The following is a 21,309-nucleotide window of genomic DNA, read 5'->3' on the forward strand; positions in this document are numbered from 1 at the left end:
AAAGCCTGTGTATTTTTGTAACATATTTAGATATATAGATATTTAATCTCAATTTTAACAGTACTGAGAGATTATAAGAATATAACTACATAATTAAAACTGAAGAAAAGACTTTTCAAGATCTTCTGTAAATGTAATTCTACAAAAATGCATATTCTAACTGAGGAAAAAGCTAGGACACCCCCACATTTATTTCCACTTAAAATGGCTCAACTCACACACAGGTGTATCACATCAGGTGCACATGATTAGAAGATGGTTACTCAGCATTTTGAATGAGGCTTGCCCTATTTAAACCTCAGATATTTAGTTTGGTGTACTCCTGACTGTTGAAGTGAGAGTGAGCACCATGGTGAGAGCAAAAGAGCTGTCTGAGGCCTTCAGAAAGAAAATTGTAGCAGTTTATGAGTCTGGTAAGGGGTTTAAAAAGATTCTAAAAGATTTTGAAATCAGCCATATCACTGTCTGGAAAATAGTCAACAAGTGGAGGGCTTTCAAAACAATTGCCAACATGCCCAGGTATAGTCGTCCAAGCAAGTTCACCCTGAGAACAGACCGCAAGATGATAAAAGAGGTCTTCAAACACCCTAACATGTCATCACGGGACCTACAGCAGGCTCTGGCTACTGTTGATGTGAAAGTGCATGCCTCTACAATCAGAAAGAGACTGCACAAGTTTAACTTGCATGGGAGGTGTGCAAGGAGGAAACCTTTGCTCTCTAAGAGAAACATCAAGGCCAGACTGAAGTTTGCCAGAGAGAATTTAGACAAAGACCAGGACTTCTGGAATAACGTTCTTTGGACAGATGAGTTCAAAATTGAATTATTTGGATACCAGAACAGAGGACATGTTTGGCGTAAACCAAATGCAGCATTCCAGGAAAAGAACCTCATACCAACTGTGAAGCATGGAGGTGGAAGTGTCATGGTTTGGAGCTGCTTTGCTGCAGCAGGACCTGGACAGCTCACAATCACAGAATCCACCATGAATTCTACTGTGTATCAGAGGGTGCTTGAGGATCACGTGAGACCATCTGTACGAAAATTGAAGCTGAAGTGGAACTGGACCCTGCAACACGACAATGACCCAAAACATACCAGTAAATCCACTGGCTGAAAACTAAGAAATGGAGAGTCCTGGAATGGCCGAGTCAAAGCCCAGATCTTAATCCCATTGAGATGCTGTGGGGTGACTTGAAACGGGCTGTACATGCAAGAAACCCCTCAAACATCTCACAGCTAAAAGAATTCTACATTGAGGAGTGGGGCAAAGTTTCTTCAGACTGATGTCAGAGACTGGAAGATGGCTACAAGAAGCATCTCACTGCAGTTATTTCAGCCAAAGAGGGTAACACTAGCTATTAGGGGGTAGGGTGTCCTAACTTTTTCCTCAGTTAGAATATGCATTTTTGTAGAATTACATTTACAGAAGAATTTGAAGTCTTTTTTTCAGTTTTAATTGTTTAGTTATATTTGTATAATGTTTCAGTATTGTTAAAATTGAGATTGAATGTACATATCCAAAAATGTTGCAAAAATACACAGGCTTTCATAGGGTGTCCTAACTTTTTCACATGACTGTACGGGTCTTTCTTTGAATATCATACTCCTGCACGACATAGTTACTGTGCAAAATTTAATTTGCTTCAATATATTGTAAAAGTGCAAATATTTTGACATGCTCCAGTTTTTATATGATTATAATTAAACCACAGATATCTTCTATGTGATAAATTTGTTTATTGTACATGCCTTTGTGCCAAACTACGATATGCTTTTACTGGGTGGGGGCCCGGCATGGCTGGGTGGATTAAGGCGTTCAACTCGTAATCTCAAGTCGCAGGTTTGAATCCCCGTCACACCAAACATGCTCGCCATTTCAGCCTGGGGGCATTATAATGTGACGGTCAATCCCACTATTTGTTGGTAAAAGAGTAGCCCAAGAGTTGGTGGTGTGTGGTGATGACTAGGTGCCTTCCCTCTAGTCTTACACTTCAAAATTAGAGACGGCTAGCGCAGATAGCCCTTGAGTAGTTTTGTGCGAAATTCAAAAAAACACTAGGTGGGAAATTCGGATGCGTAGGTTGAACAAACCCATTTCTTTAGTCATGCTTACTCACTGATTTATTGTGAATAGCTAGATGTTTAACATTATTGTTAGATATCACACACAATGTTCTTGTTGGTTATTTTAGGTAAAGTGTTTAGAACATTATGATAGGCAATTTGTGTAAGAGTGTATGTGCTGTATTTATGGATCAGTAGAAAAGTCCAGTCCTTAAAATACCGTAACTTTATATTAAGAATGAGTGTATGTGCTATATTTATTGGTCAGTACAGAAGTTTGGCTTTTAAAATACTGCAACTTCATATTGAGAATGACATTTATTTATATAATGAGTGATTGAAAAGTCTACTGATAGGCAAATAATTTGGAAATTAAGAGTTATAGGAAAATAATTGTAGTTTGGAATGTGGTGTTGTGGACCCTACCATATGACAGTGTCACTGCAGGTCATTCGAGGTCATGTTTTCAGAAATTATTGTTAGATATATTATACACCAAAAATGTGAGGGAAAAGTGTGTAGACGAATAAAAAAAAATATTTTAAAACTGAACATTACCAACATATTTCTATAACAACAAACTTTATGGGCATAAGTGACCGTGAAAGTAAATGTTCTAACAGTATTGTGAAATTGTAACAAACAGTCAGTAGTTGTGTCCAAAGTACTGTCAAACAGAGCAAATACCTATATGGCGGCTTTATTTCTGATTACTAAACTCGGTCTCCCCACATGGCGTCTGTTTGGAAATGAGTCTTTAATAGGCAGCCGCCGGCATGCATATCCTCTCATCTGATGTTAATGATAAATTTAAATGGAAACTGTTTTACATGCCATAAGGCAGCCAGCAGCTCATGCATTCTGGTGAGACTTTGCACACAGTGGGGCCATGTTTAAAAACTGTTCTCCAGTAAAATACTAGTGTGCTACCTTCAGGGATGTGAAACATCCCAATATTCACCCAGAGATTCTAATAAATAAGCTAAAATCATGTTTATTGGAGGAGGGGGAGTCTAGCCTGATGTTGGGCAAATTCCTGACTTAGTGCAACGTTTAAAATACCGCCGAAAGCGGATATTTCAATGTTCATATTGCCAGCCTTTAAATCTCGTAATGCAGAAGTAACACTGAAAAAAGACAACAAAATATTATGTACACAGGGTGGACACAAAGTGGTCCTCGTTGAAAATGTTGTTAATTTGTTATTTATTTTAGTGCATCACAGAAAACTATGTAAAACTGTCTTTTTTAGAAAGCACTGGACGAGATCTCATCAAATAAGATCTTAAATCTATTTTGATACTGGCTTTCGTAAATACCTGAACTTTTCATGGTTTTAATGACATTTTCATAAAAGTGTTGTGCACCTCTTGTAGTTTCTTAGTTCTTCATACTCGAATTATCCTACTAAATGTTCAAACAAGTTTCTATACAATAATCAAATGTAAAAAATGAAACTCAGAATAACACCAACCAGTTTCATAAGTTAATATTTATTCTGCATTCCCTTAGATTTCAGTACTGCTTCACATCAATGTGCTATGTTTTCAATGAGATTGTGCAGACACACCTGAGTGAGTGACTGCCATTCTTCGAGTACTTAAAAAACACAAAAAACGTTTCTCATGTTTGAATTGCAATCTTTCGTTAATCGGTTTAATTCAGTTCATAAATTTTCAGTGTGATTGATATCAGGTGATTGACATCAATTCTTTTATTTCTAAGATATTTTTAAGGACTTCAAAACTGCAGAGAAACTTGTTTGATTATTTTGTAGGCTAATTGGAGTAAAAAGATCTGAGAACTTACAACAGGTGTACAACACTTTGTATGAAAACATTTAACTAAAAAACATGAAAATTCAGGCATTTACGAAAGCCAGCGATGATATGCATCATGATAGTATGTGTTATGGAGTGACGGATTTGTGCTAAGTGTGATAGTATGTGTTATGGAGTGACGGATTTGTGCTAAGTATGATAGTATGTGTTATGGAGTGACGGGCTTGTGCTAAGTGCAGTTTTCCTCGAAATATTTTTTTCATTTCAATTCCTGAACCTCTAGGAGAGAAGCTTTTATTTGAATAATTGTAACATTTCAGAAGGTACAATAACCTGCTGATAAAAATGTTGACGTTGTATCTAAAACCTTTGCTGTAGTTACTTATGTCTGTAGCTGTTATTCTGGAGAAGCGACTTTGTTACTCTTTGAGCTAAAAGGTTTCATGTCATTAACATTTTGGATTTATGATGTATATTAACACAATTTTCGAATGACACAACCTTAAATGACGTCATTGATATTATCACAGGTAGGTCCACAATACCTCTTTCATATCACTAACAGTTAATTTTCCACTGCTACCCAATTCAAGAATGGGTAGCTGTGGAAAATATACTTCTAAATCACCCCATACATGTATCAAAACATATAAAAGCCATATGTGACAACGTAATACACGTTTTTTATGGTTGCCTTTTTAGTTTTTTAAGTGTTTTTTTTCATTTCTTTCTCTACCAAATTATACTTTATTATATTTCATCTAAGTTTTTTATGTTGTGTAAAACTGGCGCTATCATTCCTTCTGTTAAAAATATAGCTTGTATGTATACTATTAATTAATCTATTCATCAGGTATAAACGTATACAAATATTCTAGTGTGTTTTATTTATAATAATGGAATTAATAGTAGACACTTTACGAGAAGAAGGGGAAATCTCATTAGGCCAGTGTTTCAGTAAGTTATGATTAGTTTGGATTAAATAATTTACCAAAGCCATGAGAATATTTCCTTTATTTTGATTTAGAAGTGAGAAGCTATGGAGGGTACAAAGGATCTTCGGATGACAAACTTTTCTTACGATATTTACTTAATGTTTAGTCATAGCGAAGAATGCGAACGTAAATCGAAAAGAATGCTTATAAAAGTTAATTATGTTATTGTGAAGACACCTGTATTCCTATTTGTAATAGTTACAGCTGTGTGGTGCAAGTTCTAATTATAATTTTCGGATAACTATAATGATGTGTGGACACCTTCACTGTGTATCTGCGTATGAGAAATAAGGAATCAGGTTTGAAGTTTTTAAGATTTTGGATTTTGCTTTTCGCTTTTTTATTACTAATACACAATCTAGCAACAATTATCGTGACATCAAATATAACAATATTTCAGCAACCTCTGACCTCGACAAAGCTAATCTGTTTGCTCAACACTTTATGAACTTCTTTGTCACCCCTAATGTCTCATCCTTTGATCAATCCCACTATTACCGAATCATTCAAACCGTGAAGTCGAACTCTACTATGTTCTTCCCCCGATTTCCCATTAATCTTAATCTAGATAAACATCCTCCCTCTTATTACACTCGACCCATAACTAGTACTGAGATCAGAATTATCCTTAAGAAAATTAAGAATAAAGCCTCGGGACCTGACAATATTAGTAATCTAGTTCTTAAAAACCTGTCCGATACGAACCTTAATCACCTGGTCTCAATCTTTCTCTGTTCTCAGGGTACTACCCAAACTTATGGAAATCCGCTTTAATTAAAGTCATACCCAAAAAAATAAAAATCTTTGTAACCCAAATAATTACAGACCGATCAGTCTTGGTAGAAAAAAATAGACAAACCACCGACCATCTCGCCTGCCTCACTGAATCAGTGTTTAAAGGATTTAACCGGAAACAAACAACCATCGCTACCTTTCTAGATGTCCAAAAAGCATTTGACTCTGTGTGGCATGATGGCCTACGCCATAAAATTTTAACCCTCGGCATCCCATATAGTTTCGTCCGTTGGATATCCAGCTTCCTTATCAGTCGTAAGGCAAGTGTTAAGATAAATACTTCTGTCACACACCCATTCAGCTTAAACGCAGGCGTGCTCCAAGGTTCTGTACTCAGCCCAATACTTTATAATGTATATGTTAATGACATACCGTTTCCCTCTCTGAACTCAACCCTCATCTCCCAATATGCTGATGATATCGCTATTTGGAGCACCTCGTGCAACCCCCATACTGCAGCCTCATGAGTTCAAGCAACCCTTGACGCAGTATCTCAATGGTGTAATAAATGGCGTGTCGTTTTAAACCCTTGGAAGTTACAAGCCGTCGCCTTCCACAGAAAAGTTAACAAATTCAGGAAAAAATTCAAAAACATTAAATTTAAATAAAACTGACATCATCTTCACAAAGTCTGTCACTTTCCTAGGCCTTACCATGACTCATAACCTATCCTGGACACCACACGTTCATAAAATCGCTACCCGAGCAAATAATATAATTTTCATTCTAAAACGTATTAGTGGCCCCAACAAAGGCTGTTCTCCTAAAATCATTCTCGCAATATACAAAGCATTCATTAGACCCCTTTTCGAATAATGTAATACAGCCACATGTAACATAACTGAAAGACAATACTCAATATTACAAAACCTACAAAACCGCGTCATTAAAATCACTTACCGCCTCCCCAACTACACTCCCGCAACATACCTTAATTCTTTAACTCAACTCTTATCAATTAAGGATCGATTCATCAAACTTACCAAACGATATTACACTAAAGCTACTGACAGAAACCTCCAAACTCGCCAGTTATTCCGACTGGCAGACACACCTCAAGCCTGGGCAAAGTATACTTTACCATTAAACTGGATTACTAACCAGAGTGACCAGTACTAACCATTATCGATGAAATAGACAATGCAGTGTTACCCACTTATACGAGGTCTGTTCAAAAAATACGCGGACTGACGTCATAAAACAAAATGTACTTTATTTAGAAGTTACAGGTCTGGGACCTCTTCAAAGTACTCTCCTCCCCAACGCACACACTTATCCCAACGGTGTTTCCACTTGTTGAAACAGTCCTGGTACGCTTCTTTTGTAATGTCCTCCAGCTCCTTCGTCGCATTTGCCTTAATCTCGGGAATCGTCTCAAATCTTCTTCCTTTCAAGGGTCTTTTGAGTTTGGAAAACAAGAAAAAATTGCAAGGAGCAAGGTCAGGTGAGTAGGGGGGGTGGGGAACAACAGTGATCGAGTGTTTGGCCAAAAACTCACGAGTTCTGCGTGGCACAAATGTCGCAGCAACGCGGTGCATCTTCAATTTTTCGGTCAAAATCTCGTAACAAGATCCAACTGATATCCCACACTCTTCAGCAAGCTTCCTGACAGTCAGACGTCGATTTGCCCGCACCAGGGTGTTGATTTTGTCGACGTGTGGGTCGTCAGTTGACGTGGAAGAACGTCCAGGACGCTCATCATCTTAAATGGACTGTCGACCATCCTTAAAACGTTCATGCCACTTGAAACATGCCGTACGCTTCATAGCAACATCACCGTAAGCCGTGTTAAGCATAGCAAAAGTTTCAGTCGCAGATTTTCCAAGTTTAACACAAAATTTCACATCAAGTCGTTGCTCCTTCAGGTCATTCATTCTGAAATACGCCAAACGAAAAAATCGCACTTCACTTAAAACCGCGTAGCTAATACACAAATGAAGATATCTGCAATTGGGAAATAGCGTCGTAATCAGCTGATCTGTGCGAACCTAGCAACACCAAGCGGATTCCCCTGGAACCAACTGGAGCCGCGCAATTCAAACAGTCCGCGTATTTTTTGAACAGACCTCGTATGTCATTAATGTTTTTACATTCCAGGTTGGGCACTGGGTGGGTATTTTTTCGGCGTCTACCCAGTGAAAGTGGTTTTCTCCGGGTACTCCGGTTTCCCCCACATCTAATTTCTGGCCATTGGATTTTTAGATCCCCGATACCCTGGCCCTGAAAAGACCTTCTGTCTCTCTTCCTGTCACTATCCACTCCCCCCTTTCCTTTCTCTTTCTCCCTATATTATTTTTTTTTCTTCTCCTCTCTCTCTTTCTTTATCTCTCTTTCTCTATCCCTCCCTATGTCACCGGTTCCTTTAAGAATGTGTGACCTGCTGCAGCCTTGGTCTCCCTGCTCATGATCATGATGATTTCTGTCCACAGCGTACCAGTCCAGTTTTCCCGCTCCTCAACTTTCCTATTTTATCGTTATATTCCGTCATACATCATTCAATTCGTTTTTCTACCTTTCTTTTCATGACACGTCTTACCTTATACGCGTGTGGGGCTGAAGAGAAACAAGTTTCTGAGCGCCCCAGGTTTGCCTTAAGGGTCTCCCCTAAGGTCTTTAAAACCTAAACGACTACCAAGTCTAAAATTAAAAAATCCACATTTTTATCTTTATTTTTGTGAGTAAGAGAAACCGTTTACGTTTTGAGAATTACTAGGATATTTTTATAACTTCCAGTACACACTACTTAATGAAAAAAGGTGGTAATGAACGTGGCAAAATAGTGAGTTTTTAAATATCTCCGTTTAATAGTTTTCGTATTGTAAATCCGAAGACTTCTCGTTGTCCAATCGGGCGGCCGTATTATTGAAATATACGTTTATGAAATTTGTATACTTTGCTGTTTCTAAAGCTTTGAAAATAAAATAGTTTTAACGACATATATTAGAAAAAGACTGTAATATCATCTTTTAAACTATATTTTTGTAGGTTTATGTTACTGTCAATTATATTGCTTAGCCTTGTTTAACATGCTGTAATTAAGATAAAAGCGAACATATTTATTGGTAATTTTCAGTAAGGCTCTTCATAAGAATATGATTCAGTTTATAGTGACATTTAAACCTTGACCTTAATTGTTGTATCGGATTCTGTTTGTCTTGAAATGGCGTCATTCACTGACGTACACACCTCGGATGATAACAAAGGTGTAATTTATTGTTCATTTTAAGCAGCCTCTTTGCTAACCTCCTTTGGGAAGAACGATTTTGTTGGCGATTAGGTGCAGCCCTTTGACGGTTTCGGACATGATGCAGCCAGGAACAAACATAATATAATGAAGTTGTTTGTGAAAAGATTATCATAAACTATTTTTATTTCAGTATACGTTGATAAAAAAACAAAAAACACCTATTCCAGTGGCGGATGATGTTTCATATCTGTTACATCATTAGATTCCTCTCCTTGTCAAGTTAAGTAGCTACAGTTATTTTTATCACTATCTGTTAACAGTATATTTAGCCGACCTGGTCTAACCCAGACAATTTTCTCCAACGGTGTTTTGTTTGTAGCATGATCTGTTGTAAAGTGTTTTAGTAAAAGATAGAGTTTTATCTTGGATTGAACTTGTATGTGCCTTGTTTTACTTAAATATTTACCTATTGCCACTTTTTAATGCAGATGTGTAAAATGGTGTTGGTTATCTAATACCACTTTAGTTTACACCATAAATGTCATTAAAGTCAAAAGTTGAAGACCGACGATACACATTTCATCACTTTATGGGTGGGCGTGGTTTATAAGCGCATTGTAATAGTCTTACACTTACTAACAATGAGGAGCTAAACACGTTTTAATATTTGATATATGTGGTAACTATCCAACATCCATACAGATTCTTCTAGCATTTTGTGCAGAGCACTCAGACAAACTAAGTTATTAATATTGTGAAAGTCAAGATTCACAATAATCTGAAATATGGATAAATAATAGAGGTATTAATAAATGATGACTGTAAACCCTCTGCTCATACCGTTAACTGATTTAGTATTTTTATTAGCATTATTGCAACAGTTTCTTTTGACGTGTTGAAGGTTTGTCCCAGATTTTCAGGAATTACTTTCCTGAAAAGAATTACATCTCTATAGTTTTATTAAACACAAAATATCCTCCAGATATAATGGAGTACGTAAATAAGACTGTAATATTCTAGTTGGAAATCGGTGTTGTATCATAGGTTTATATGTACTGAAACTAAGTGTTGCATTAATTGGAAAATACTTTTTTGGGGAAATGCTACTTTGTTGTCATGCACCGGAAATTTCCCACATATCGGATTCTTCCGAGTGCAAACGGTTGTAAGTGGGTTAAAACATACAGTTGAAGGGTCATACGAGACCTGGAAAAGTTATGGAAATCTGCCATTTTTGTGAATTTATGAAATGTATTTTAATACCAATTGTTTATTTTTTTACTAAATTAAAATGTGGCTGAATTTGTTTGAAAGGAAAAGACGTGAAGATGGATAGAGAGATATAAGGTGTGGTGTAAATATCAAGTACTTTTTCAAGAAGGAACCATTTGGTGGAAATCATCAGTAGAAATGTTTATTGATGACGAGAAACCCACTTTAAGTAAAAATGTCATCTTCAAGTTGAAACGTTGTTCCCTGCTTTATTAGTAAAAGTGTTAATAACCATACCAGCCGTTTACAGAAATGTTTCATATGTTAACAGTGTGTGATATATGATATATAATCTTTACTGATAAAAAATAAAACAAAGAAGTTTCCAGTAATGAATGAGGAAAATATATTTATTAGTTTTCATATTTCAGTGTTACTGATTTTAGTATTACATCTCATATACTTTAAACGCGAATAATATTTAGGTTAAGCAACAATGTAGTTAAAAATTTGAAAAATGGCTGTAAAGACTACAGGTTACATTTTGTAGTCGGTGACACCTTTGTAACGTTATCTTTAAACTACAATTTTTTGATCTACTTCATGAGCATTTACCTCAGAGAATTCAATAACTTATAAACTGCTACACTGCGTTTACACATTTTTTCAAGTCGTATGCTAAATTTTCTTTTGCTAAAAACTCGAGAGGCATAGTCGAATCGTTTTGCGATGCATCAAACACCAAAAGTAAACCGTCTTTCTGGGAATACATAAAGTAAAATTTCCAACAAGGCAAGTTTAGACCTTAATTTTTATGTTACACAGTTAAGTATATGTAGCATGCTTAGTCTGTTGCTCAGGTTGTTTTTGTATCACGTACATTATACAAAAAGTTTTGTGTGGCTTCTCTACATTTGTCATTTTTATGGTTTCTTTTAGGGGTAAGTTACCGTTTGCGTGAGAATGCTGAAATTCTATAAATATAGGTATTTTTTTATGTTCGAAATTCTACTTACACACTATAGACATGAATTGTTATTAGGATTTCGTACTTTTAGTTAAGTATATTCTCGCAAAATATACAAGAACTATCTGCGTTAGGCGTCTCTAATTTTGAACTGATATAGAGGGAAAGGAACTAGTCAACTGCACTCTCTGTCAGCTTCTGAGATACCCGAAGGAGATGTGAGATTTGTCCCTTACTCTTATAAACTTGGCGCGAACATGAAGGGGGGAAATTTTGCAGTATCTGGGTAGAAACCATGAACCCTCGGATTCAGAGTGCCTACCATCTGGCCTGTTGGTTTCGAATTAGGGACAGCTGTGTGTAAATTGGTCTTATGTTCCTGTACGTGATATTCTGAACAAACTATTTATAAATGTTTTTCCGAACTCATAAATATATATACACTGCAAAAACAACAAAATATGTTTTAATGTTTTTTGTATAAAATACTTTTGTGTTTTGATGAAGAACGAGAGTAAGTAATAAAGTAAGACTTAACAAAGATTTAAGGGATTTATTTACAAAGTCTATTTCGGGTTTAAAATGGAATTATATTTAAATCTATACTATTGAGGTGTTTGAAACGTAATGTAAGTTAGAAAAGATTTACTCTCAATGCATTTTTTATATTACAAAGCAAAAACTTTGAAGCTTGGTTTGAATATTTTATTATTTTATAGAAACTGTTACTTTCATTTTATGTTCTTACATTTAACGAACTTATGTATTACAGTTGCATATAGTCTGAAACTGATTCAAATGATAATTTAAATTAAAAAATTAAATCAGTGGCTGTATGTATCCAGTTTATGATACTTGTCAACAATTTTAATAATTTGTTTATTTTTAATACAAATATGTTTTAATATACAAACAATAACACAATTTAGAACAACGATTATTACAAGTAGTTGTTACAAATACTGGGTTATGTACAAAAGTTTCACAAACTTACAAACAACATTGAGTTTTCTATCTAGTCTGAAACTAGAAATTTTATCGAAGGTTCGCGATGAGCGAACTCATTATGAGTTGATATAGGCACAATTTATTTAACGGGAAGTTAGCTGGCTCTACGTCGAATTTTCCACTGATGGAGGTATATAATGTTTCAATAAAAATATTAATGTCCGATGAGAATTCACTGAAATGAAATTGTTTGTAATCTTCCAAATCTGTAAATGTTCCTGGTCAATATACACATATCTGAAATTTTCAGGAAATAAGTGTTAATCCTATGCCAGCTGTAACAAAACAGTAATATTCGCGATGACGGAAACCCACTTCAAGTTACAATGTATTTCGAGACGACTGGTATGAAGATGACCTAAGAAGGTCGAAACGTTTTTTTCTACTTTATTTTAATAAAAGTTTTTAATACCCATATCAGCCGTGTTGAGATAAACAAATAATGTAGACTTTCTCTTGGCACGACGCACTGATTCCATTTACAGGCGTGGGAGGAACTTTTCTAGAACTTTCAGCTAACACAGCGATGCTAACGATACACTCGTATGTGCATACCAACACACACACTGTTGATTCTTACACTCGAGAATCTTCAACAACTTCAGTGAATAGGCGGGAATTTTGCATTACATATTTAACAGTATAAGTGACGTACATTTCTAAATATATACTTAACTGAAACAAAGATTGATGTTAAAATGCATATATTATAGTAAGTTCGTCACACCGCCCATTCAGAGAATTTAAAATTGGCGTTAGAAAAATTTTATTCAAGATATTATGTATTGAAAACAATATATTAAATATAATGCATTACTAAAGAATTATACAAATTTAATAATCTTGACAATACGTAACATAATCAATACGAATAACTTTGGGCTTGGTATGGCAAGATGGTTATGGTACTTGTCTTGTGTTCGAATCCCTGACACACTGAACATGCTCGCCCTTTCAGCCGTGAGGGCGTTATAATGGTACGATCAATCCCACTATTTGTTGGTTGAAGAGTAGTCCAAGAGTTAGCGGTATGTGGTGATGACTAGCTGTCTTCCCTCTAGTATTACGCTTGTAAATTAGGGACAGATAGCGCAGATAGCTCTCGTGTAGCTTTGCGCGAAGTTAAGAAAAACAAAACAACCTTATGGTCATAAAATTACATAGCATGTGAAAAAGAACATCACAGATATTATCAACCTCTTTTTACATGGATTATATTTAAATCATACACTTGTAATAATAATGTCTTTAACAGGCTTCTGTTTTTGCCCTGCATTTAGTTGAAAAACGTCAACGGGTTATAATCAGTCTAAATGACAACAGGTTGTTGTTATGCAGATACGTATAAATTGAAATGTTTTAAAGCTAACACTAAAGCCATTGTTTCTTTTTACACAGTAGAATAATTATTTTAGTGGCAAACGTTTTAGAAAAACAACAGACAGGGTGTTCGATACCTTTATCGTCTGATTGTAATAGAATAGCATCAGCAGCTGATGTGAAAGGCTTGTTATTAAAGTCGGGCGCCATCAAAACAGGGTAAGTGCACAGTGAAGATTTAACTTTTTCAGAAGCAGATTGACATGTTTCAGACCACTCAAACTTTAGATATTTCTTCAGTAGGTTCGTTACTGGTACAGTGATAACAGCAGAATTCTGCTAAACTTCCTGCAATAACCATCACTTTTGAAATATCTCATCAAGCTTGTCTTGTTAGTTGGTGTTGGATAACTCACAGTGCAATCAACTTTAGCTTGCATTCGAGAAACTTGGCTATGGCCTATTACATAACCTAAGTAAATAACATTGGCTTTACAGAAGTCTCTTTTTGCCAAATTTACGGTGAGATTGACTTTCTGAAGCCTCTCAAAAATATCACATAATACACATAAGTGTTCTTCCCAGGTGTCACAAGAAATTGCGATATAATCAATATAAATTCCAACATCTGACATATTATTGAGACATTGATTCATCATTTGCTGAAAAGTTGCTTGATAATTTTACATTGTACTGATATAATCCATCAGGAGTAACAAAAACAGATTTCTTTTGACCTGTCAGTTTGAGGAACAGCCCAGTATCCCTTTAGCAGGGATACTGTGGTTTATCTGACTTTTTCAATTTTATTAGTACAATTTTATATTTTTGGAGTGGAATATTAATCTTTGTCAAAACGTTTACTTTGCAAAAGTACAGAATCTAACTGAACCGTCAGATTTATGAACCAGTACACAAAGTGAAGACAAATCACTTTTTCTGCTCTATGTAATGCCGTTTTATACCATATGAGCCTTGATAGGATTCGCACGATATGGATATTTCACAATAGAAACCTTGCCTTTATCTATCATGAATAACAGTGATGGTTTGATTAGGAACTTCCGGATATTTAAACTCATATTCAGTCGATAAATTATCAAGTTTATTTTACTCTACAGGTGGTAAATGTTTGAATTTTGAATCAAGATTCGCCAAAATGTCAGAATTACTAACTTTGATGTTGCATCCATCTCCGATATTCTGCAGGTATCTTTGTTTTGAATTTCGCGCAAAGTTACACAATGGCTATCTGCGCTAGCCGTCTCTGGTTCAGCAGTATACGACTAGAGGGAAAGCAACTAGCCATCACCACCCATCGCCAACTCTTGGGCTGTTCTTTTGTTAACGAATAGTGGAATTGACTGACACGTTATAACGTCCCACGGTTGAAATAACGAGCATGTTTGGTATGACAGTAATTCGAACCCGTGACCCTCAGATTACTAGTCAAGCGCTCCAACCATCTGGCCCTGCCAGACCCTTAGAAATTAATGTTGATTCTTACACTGGAGAATCTTTTACAACTTTAATGAATAGGCGGAAGTGTCGCAACACATTAAACAGTGTAAATTACGTACATTTCTAAATGTATATTAAACTGAAACATCAATATAAAAATAAATATGTAATAGCAAAACCGTTACAAACTGAAAATTAATCATTTTCACGACTTGTTCAACGTATGGGTATTAACAGTTATAATAGTTGAAATCTGAATACATTTCTAAGAAACTTGTGTGTACATTAAAACAGTAGTTACTAACCTTTTTTATGGTGTGTACCCTCAGCCAAATCGTTGACCCAGTGGTCTATTTAAGAGTTGTTTGTTTTAATAAACAAATAGAAAAAGAATATTTAGATGATTTGTAAGTAGCTCTATCAGTTATATATAAACCGGATAAAGGAAATGATGAAACGTGTGCGGGAACAATCATCAGATTTAAAATTCCATATTTTTAAAATAGCCAACAAATTTCAGGTTTGTATTAATTGGATACAAAGGTACTGAAAACCGAAATTAATACATGAACTATCAACAACCAATATGAATTTTAATTTGAGAACTGATGTATTTCGGCTATTAATTTAGATATTCTCTGTATACCAGTGGTAACGGTTAGTTTGAGGTAGTTTTCCGCTTCTAGACGATCGCGATTTTTCAAGAATGGTTTTTAAAATTGAAATGTTTTTGCGTATGTACACATGTTGGGTATCACTGTATTAAACTCACCGTCACGCCATAGAATAAGTACGTGCAAAGCATGAGCGTATTTATAAACCCGTATACAAAGCTATTATTAAACAAAGACCTTTTAATAAGTTTGAATCGATATTAGGTTGTAATCATTTTGCAGGCAACTTAGAAATTGTGTAGAATACAAAGAGTTTATTTGAATAATTATATATAAGATTTTTAAAATAAAAATCCAGTATAGGAAATATTGAGCGTTGCTATGAGCTAATTACTTAAGTATTATGCGAACACAAGATATTCCGTGTAGTTGTTTATTGTCGTTTCATTTGATTTTCTATTATGTCTGTCTGGATCGGTGTTTGGTTGCGTTGTGCGTGATCTAGGACGGTCAGGTGCTATTTATATGTCATCGATCTTCCTTGATGGTTTGTATATATAACTTAGATAACATATCTTTACGATATCAGTGTTCAAATACTGTTAATTTCAATGATACTTCTTTCCTCTTTAGGGCCACGTCAATGAATGTTAAACTTTAGAGCCTTTAGTGCTTTTTTGCCAGTTCTCTTCATTTGGTTGATTAACAGTTCTGCACTCACAAGCAGTTCTATTGGCAAATCGTCACTCTTTCACGACATTTTATTACCAGACACGTATTTTAGGTAAATACCTTTTTGACGCCTTACTCTGAGCGACGTTTTCTGAACAACTGTGGATGGACGTTTTCGTATAGTTTATATTGAGTGGAAAGAAATACTTGGGAATTTCATCATGACGGTCGTTTTTATAAAGATTTTTATCAAAATATTTGAACGAGCAATCTATTAGTCTGTCGTGGATTGTTTGTATGTTTTAATATTTGTGTGTGAATTTTATATATATAGTTTTTGCTTATGTATTGTAAGTGCTGTGGTAATTAATGAGTTCTGTATTATTTGTAATTTGTTAATATACGACCATGCATGTTACTCCATGGCCTGGCATGGCCAAGCGTGTTAAGGCGTGCGGCTCGTAATCTGAGGGTCGCGGGTTCGCATCCCCGTCGCGCCAAACATGCTCGCCCTTTCAGCCGTGGGGGTGTTATAATGTGACGGTCAATCCCACTATTCGTTGGTAAAAGAGTAGCCCAAGAGTTGACGGTGGGTGGTGATGACTAACTGGGTAAAAGAGTAGCCCAAGAGTTGGCGGTGGGTGGTGATGACTAGCTGCCTTCCCTTACTACTTCATTTACCTGGGTTGAAAGCATTCTGTAACCATTCTTTAAGTAGGCTGTTAAGGTTAGCAGACTCTTTTTTTTTTTTTTTTTCCCTAAAATGCCGGCATTTTCTAAACGTTTAATGGATAGGATCTTTTCTGTTCAGTTTACAGCGCCTGATTTCAGCAACAAGGTATGAACGGTTCTGTGTACGAACTTGGAATACCCTGTTTGATTATTAAATGTTTTAGGGGTTCTTTATGTTTCATGTTATGTGTTGATTTTTTGCGTGTATTTGTATATAGTTTACATTGTCTCTTAGAAGTGACAAACGTAAAACTATCTTTGTCTATGTTTCTACCGCTTGTTTGCTTGTAATATTAAAAGTGGGGTGATTTTCGGTTTTCCTTACAAGTACTTCACTACTGTTTTCAAAATTTGTATCAGCCATATTGTTAATGTCTAAATGTTTCTACTTCCTGTTACCAATGGTTATGTTACGATAGGATAACTGTGGCTGTCCGCTGACCTTCTTACAATTTTTCTTGTAATTTTGGTAGTTCTATTTTTTTTTTTATGTTGCTTGTGTTTAAAACTATCTATTTCTGGATTAATTTTCTCGTTACTGTTATTGTCATCTGTACTAGATTTACTATGTAGTGTATAGTTGACTTGAGAAAGCCGTAAAACTTAAAGACTCCAAGACATTTAATCGTCGTCTTGATATTTGATGTGCTCCTTTTTATGCACAGTCTACTGTATGGTTTTCCTGTGGTTTATTTCTGGTTGTTCTATTCTTTGTCTGATTTTCAAGATGTATGTTTAGGTTTAAGGTATTCTAAGTGAAGATAATGTTCCTCAAAGTGTCTTGTCCGCTCTAAGTGATGATCTGTGTGCCACCGTTTCTCAGCCGGTTGGAGTGCGGAGCTCGCCGATGAACCTAGAAGTTCTTTGTTGTTGGTTAAGCCTAGTCAATTCATATGACGATTTTTCACTGTTAACGAGTTTTATGAAAGAAGCAAAGGTACGTGTATTGTTGCCATGCTGAAACAAACAGAGCTATAGTTAAAAATAAACAAAATGTCAATTGCTGTAATTCGTTTATAATTGTCAAATAACACCCTCTAGAATAGCAGGAATTGGTCAGTAACAGTCTGCAATATATTACGTCATAGCTCCTTTTTACACTGTCTGGATAACGAAAGGTATCCTGGTTACTAAGAAACTCAGAAAACGTGGAATAAAAAATGTGAATCAAAAACGCAACTGTCATTGAAACATATTGTTTGAGTCAACTATATTTTTCAATGACAGTTACGTTTTTGATTCACATTTTGATTGCACATTTTCTGTGAGTTTTTTTCCCCTAAATCCACCACAAACAGTAAAGTTTTTAGTTGAGGCAGAGAATGATTTTTTTTATGAAGTTTTGGTAGGGGCATGAAGTAATATATTTTATTGCCACTGAAAGTTAAAGTGCAACATACAGGACTAACAGCGTATAATTATACTGTTACTACGAGTTATAAATAATAACGATAGTTTGTTTAACTATTTTATTAGGCAAGTAAGTTAATTGTGAATGCTTTTCCTTTGCGTAATTATTTTTCTTAAATAGGTGAGCCTGGAAATTTAGATTTCACGACACATTCTGATGCTCCTCCCTGTGTCATTGAGAACGATGTGTTTACTGTTACGAAAGTGTTTCAATTTCTGTAAAATATAAAATACGTTTCTAATTATCTGTAAATTCTACTTTCCTTAAACTGTTACACAAGGTTAAGCAGGTATTATACAGTAAATTGAAAATAATCTTTCATGGCAGTGCTTTCCAGTCTTTTTGATGGTGACACACTGTGTGTACCAGAAATAATTCGAAATCGCAGAGACGAGCATAAACTGGCGCGTTCTGGCTCCCCACTTTACCTGCTATTACACTCGGCCGCGTTGGCGAACGTTTTTATTGTCGCGTGCTCAAAATGAAATATAAATCATTAGATATTTTTTGCGTTCCACATCGGCGAGCAGATGCAAAGATACTTCAGGTTACTCAGTTTTATGAAAGCTATAAATAAAAATACAAGCTTAACAAATCTCATTTGCAATTTACGAAAACATGACGACACTCTTACGGGCTCGACGTGGCACGTGTCGTGGCACGCACTTTGGAAAGCAATGTTTTATGGTTTACTTAAACGTTAATGTTGTCTGTACAGTGCTTTGCAGTCAAAATGAGCGTGGCTACTGAACCAGTTCCCAAGACCTAGTTGACACTGATTTTTAAACAGTTAAAGTAGTGAACCATTTAATGATATTCTTAGGATCTGTGTTGTGGTCATTGAACATAGCTTAGCCATTAATTTAGTAATTAGTTATTATAGCCACTTAGAAAACTTTTGGAGTTTAAAGACTCTATTAAAGATAAGTTATGATTTAGTTGTTTAATAGTTACAAAGTCAGTAACACTGGATGCAGTCAAACTCAAAGCTATAATTGGTGCATGTACCATACATGCATATCAGAAGCTATTCAAGTTTTAGAATGTTATTTACTACATGTCTACAGTTAAATGTTTTTAAATATTCAGCATGTAGAGTATTTTTCATATAATGTGTACTTTTCAACTGACTAATCTATATGTAACATATATTGTCATTGCCAGACAATATTGTGTTTAGTTACAAGTGAGTTTGTTTGGTTATAGTAGTACAAAAACAAAATTGATATACATACAATTTAAAATTAATGTAAATTTACAGACTACACTTGTAAATTTAAATAAAAAAATGTATATGGGTTTACATTATTTTTTACTTATGATGTATTGGTGTAATGTGAAGTCATAGTGGCACAGCAGTATGTCTGCAAACTTACAATGTTGGAAGCTAGGTTTCAATAGTCATGTTGGGCAGAGCACAGATAGCCCACTGTGTAGCTTTCTGCTTAACTTCCAAACAAACAAAGAAACTTTGGAAATAACCTTTTCAAATTGGAAACTGAGCCTTCTACCTCTAATTACTGACACAAGTATACACTACACATATTTTAAGTGTTGCTTTTTTATGAGTGTCTACTTGTTCATTTTCCTGATAGGGAGTCAAAGGTTGCTTAGAGGGTTGTCTGTTTTAACCACTCTCACCACTATAAAGTAGTTCATTGTCTGTAAATCAGTCAGTAGACATTAAAATGAGATTATGTAAGGGACACTTAAAATTGCAGTTTATACTGTCATGATATCAGAAAAATATGCACATTCCACAACTCATGAGGCTACAAATTGAGACATTACATTTGATTTTACTTGTCCTTGAAACAGAATACTTTTGGGAAACCTGCATGACTACATACAGTGTGTGGAAACTGTAGTAAACTTTAATTTGTGAATGAGAATTTTATGTTGAAAACATTGATTGTTCTTAGTTGTTTACCACAATAAAAGGTTTCGGTGTAAATAACATCATTTGAGCAAACTACCTGGCTAAGAATTTTGTGATGCTTTATTATGGTCACACAGCATTGATAATATATTAGTTTTTCATCTTTATACTTGTGTGTGTAATACACACTTCAAAACTTTGTTTCTTTCAGTAGATTATTGCATCACTCTTTGCTTTTCTGCTTTTTTAAAGTTGTTCTCGATGCGCTCTGTTAGGTCTGGTTTTTTCCAGAATGTATTGATTAGTTTTACTAGTATAAAAATGCATAGATATATATAAGGATCATATAGTAGTATTTCCAAGTTGGAGTTTACCATTTTAGTGAAAGAATATGGAAGTCAAAGTGACCAAGTGTAACAGAATTAAACCAAGCAATAATGAAACTAATATATGTACTTTATCAAAGGTAGGAATGTTCAAATATTATAATATAAAATGTAGTTATCACTAAAAAGGTAATTTGAGGTTTAAAGTGTGTAAATACTTAGTATCAGTAAAAGTTATTTCTTGTGTAGTTATTTGTTTAGAGGTTACATGATTTTTAACGTTTATATTTTTTGACAAAGTTTTATAAACAACATATTATATTAAATGATAATTTAAGTTCCTGAAACTTAAATGTATATTATCATTCAGAAAAATAATGAGAAACAAAATTTATTTAAGGTACTTTTTGTGTGGAATTTTTATATCAGGTAAACTACAAGATTTTTTATTGGCAGAAACTGCTGTTATTAATAATGTGATGTAGATAAAATGTTAAAATAAAATACAAAGTATAAAAGTTAGTTTTATATTTATCTCATAACTTATAAATAATTATAATTAATTATGGAAATTATTATTGACTTTAACTTTTTGATGCAAACTCGCTTCATGTGTAAGATGGTGAGTTAACTCCGAAAATTGTAACAAGTGAAAAAACTCTATGATTTTCACATTTTATATTTTAAAATAAATCTATTACAATCTCTTGATAATTATGTGAAGTTAAACTGGAGAATTATTCAATTCTAAAATGCAGTTAATTTTTTACCCATATTTTTCAAGATACATAATTAGAGAAAATCATAAAACATAAGACAGAAAATAATTATACATTTAAATTTTTCAGTATAAATCACTTTGAAAAGTTATGGGAAGCTATA

The 21,309-nt window shown here is 34.7% G+C and overlaps 1 protein-coding gene across 16 annotated transcripts in view; it reads left to right on the forward strand.

Annotated features, from left to right (window-relative positions):
* The window catches only part of LOC143253153 (plasma membrane calcium-transporting ATPase 2-like), a 212,120-nt gene that overhangs the window by 80,469 nt on the left and 110,342 nt on the right, over positions 1 to 21,309 (forward strand). The gene's annotated exons all lie outside the window — the stretch shown is intronic.

The sequence above is a fragment of the Tachypleus tridentatus genome, chromosome 6, assembly GCF_004210375.1.
Source record: "Tachypleus tridentatus isolate NWPU-2018 chromosome 6, ASM421037v1, whole genome shotgun sequence".
Classification (NCBI taxonomy): domain Eukaryota; kingdom Metazoa; phylum Arthropoda; class Merostomata; order Xiphosura; family Limulidae; genus Tachypleus; species Tachypleus tridentatus.